Raw genomic sequence first — 3,065 nt, 5'->3', positions numbered from 1 at the left:
AGAGCAAGCATTATTTCATGTATCTTTCTCTATATCCATAATACCTAGCAAAATGTCCTGTTCTTGTATGTATTATAGAGAGATGATTTGATTAAGCCTGTAACTGAGAAAGATTATCTAAAATTATCTCATTTTATTTTAACAAAATAAATAATATTTTAGTACTCTTTGAAATTTATTTTTCAGAACCCAGGCCTATAGCACTGAGTCGCACAGCTGGACATGGAAAACGTGAGAAAGGTCCCAGCCAGTGGTGCCCCGGAGCCACATCACCCGCTGTGTGTGTTTCAGGGATCAATTGTGTAATCTTTTCCCCAACTAGGCATGCAGTGATGTCTGTTGGTAACTTGGCCATGCTGTATTTATTCCGTAGCAACTGGCAAACACTACAATCTAGGACTTTTTTTATTTTCTCATTTTGGAAAGCTGGTTTACCAGTACACCACAAAGATAGATTTGGAATTATCTAAGGATACATCTAGATTTAAATACACATTGAAAAACCTCCTCCCGGAATGGAGCGCAGCGGCACTCCCAGGCCAGGGGCACCTCTGGTGGGGCAGAAGGTGATTGAATTACTCGGATATGAAGATCATCTTCTAGGTTTTGTGTAAAAGGCCCAGATAATTTCAAGTGGCCATTTTGGAGTTACAATGTTTTGGGATAATTTTGCCCCAGAAGTTTATTAAAAGTGGCAAGAGTCGTCTTTGAAGTGAATTGATAGAAGTGAACAATTGAACAAACTACTTAAAGGGAGACCCAGGCGTTTCTTCAGTATTTTTGATTCAAGCGGATTATATAACTGGTTAAAGTATTTCAGCTGGTGGTATTTTTTTGCACCCCCCCCTTCCCTGTTGTTGGTGTTCTTCAGCCAAAACTGTAAGATATGTTTGAGTTGTATACTGAATAGTTTCACCAGTTTCAAATGACTGTTTAAATATTGCTGAAGTTTCATGGCAGTTTTATTTTTACCCTTATTAGAAATTTTAGGAATTTTTGACCTCAGTCCTTTTCATGTCACAATGGGACAGCTTTTCTAAATGAATACATTGAAAGAATACAGAATTTTTTTCCTTTTATCTTGTACTTACATGGAAGTTTAAGATGTTGCTGTTTCCCAGCAGCATGGCAGTATTGAGATAGCTATGTGTGTCTCTGTATGTCCTGATATTTAGGAATGCTCTTCAGATGTGAAATTTTCTTTTTGTTTTTGCTTTTTGGCTCATAAATTAGATATTTCATCTGGAGTGGATAAGTACAACCGTGGCAAGTACATGGAATAACACAGAAGACTTCTTGATCTTAAATCCGAAGAACTTGGCTAATTCTGGAGACAGCCATATGAAAACTTTAAAACAGAAGTATGGGTAGCTGACTTGAAGTAACTCTATGTCAAATAGTCATAGGTTAAGTATCTTCAAAGAACTTGCATTTTATTTCAGAGGATATAAAATAAAAACAAACTGGAAAACATAAAGATGACAGAGAAAAAGCCAACACCTTCCTGTGCAGTCCTCTGGGAATTTGGACTTGCCATGAGGGGTTGAAGCCTTGTTTCACTGAGTTGGAGAGACTGGACCTAAAAGTAAAAGGCGCAGCGTGACTTTGCTCCAGGCTGGCTTTATGTTCCTACTCCACCATCATCAACAAAGTCATCATTGAATTTTGAGAAGCATTCTGAAAACTTTTCATGGACAGAAAACTGATATGATGTGAATCGTCAATGACACAACTCTTCAGATGGCTTCGATTCTGGTGTTGGACGTCCTAAGGGAGGTAACTTTGGAAGGAAAGAAAAAAATGGAAGGTGTACTCATGGAAGAAATGGTAGTGAAAACATAAATCATCGAGGGGGATACCATGGTGGAAATACTGTAGCAGTATTTTCCATTCTGGAAAAAGCCAAGGACTACATGAAAACAATATACCTGACAATGAAACTGGGAGGAAAGAAGATGAGAGAGAACGCAAACAGTGTGAGGCTGAGGATTTTCCATCTTTAAATCCTGAATATGAGAGAGAACCAAATCAGAATAAATCTTTAGCTGCAGGTGTATGGGGCCTACACGCCCAGACACACACATACCCAACCAAAAAAATCTCCCAAGCTCCTCTCTTAGAATATCCGCCAAATCCTAAATCTAGAGCTCCAAGGATGCTGGTCATTAAGAAAGGTAATACAAAAGACTTACAGCTATCTGGATTCCCAGTAGTAGGAAATCTTCAGTCACAGCCAGTTAAGAACGGAACTGGTCCCAGTGTTTATAAAGGTTTAGTCTGTAAACCTGCTGCTCCACCTTACAAAACCCACACAATGGAAAAGCCAAACTAAAGAAAATAAAGTTGGGACTTCTTTCCCCCAGGAGTCTACATATGGTGTTGGCAACTTTAATGCTTTTCAATCAACTGCCAAGAATTTTAGTCCATCAGCAAATTCAGTGAAAGAGTGTAATCGCTCAAATTCCTCTTCACCTGTTGATAAACTTAATCAGCAGCCTCGTCTCACCAAACTGACACGAATGCGCACTGATAAGAAGAGCGAATTTTTGAAAGCCTTGAAAAGGGACAGAGTAGAAGAGGAACATGAAGATGAAAGCCATGCTGGCTCAGAGAAGGATGACGACTTGTTTTATTTACATAACAGCAATAGCACTCACCAAGAAAGGGATAGAAACCGGAACTTCGATGAAAATGAAATTCCACAAGAGAATGGCAATGCCTCCGTGATTTCCCAACAGATCATTCGTTCTTCAACCTTCCCACACACTGATGTTCTTTCAAGTTCACTTGAGGCAGAACACAGGTTGTTGAAGGAGATGGGCTGGCGGGAAGACAGTGAAAATCATGAAACATGTGCTCCTTTAACTGAGGATGAAATGAGAGAATTCCAAGTTATCAGTGAACAGTTACAGAAGAATGGTCTGAGAAAAAATGGTATTTTGAAAAATGGCCTGATCTGTGACTTCAAGCTCGAACCTTGGAAAAACAGCACTTTCAAGCCCACAGTTGAGAATGATGCCACAGAGACAAGTCGCAGTGACACAGCGGATGACGACGATGTGTGA

The 3,065-nt window shown here is 39.5% G+C and overlaps 1 pseudogene; it reads left to right on the top strand.

The window, feature by feature from the left end:
- The first annotated feature begins 515 nt into the window (after positions 1-515).
- Positions 516-3,065, top strand: LOC128593885 (vasculin-like; annotated as a pseudogene).

The sequence above is a fragment of the Nycticebus coucang genome, chromosome 9 (assembly GCF_027406575.1).
Source record: "Nycticebus coucang isolate mNycCou1 chromosome 9, mNycCou1.pri, whole genome shotgun sequence".
Taxonomy (NCBI): Eukaryota; Metazoa; Chordata; class Mammalia; order Primates; family Lorisidae; genus Nycticebus; species Nycticebus coucang.
Note: the sequence above shows the minus strand (reverse complement) of the source record. Positions and strands in the feature narration are given on the sequence as shown.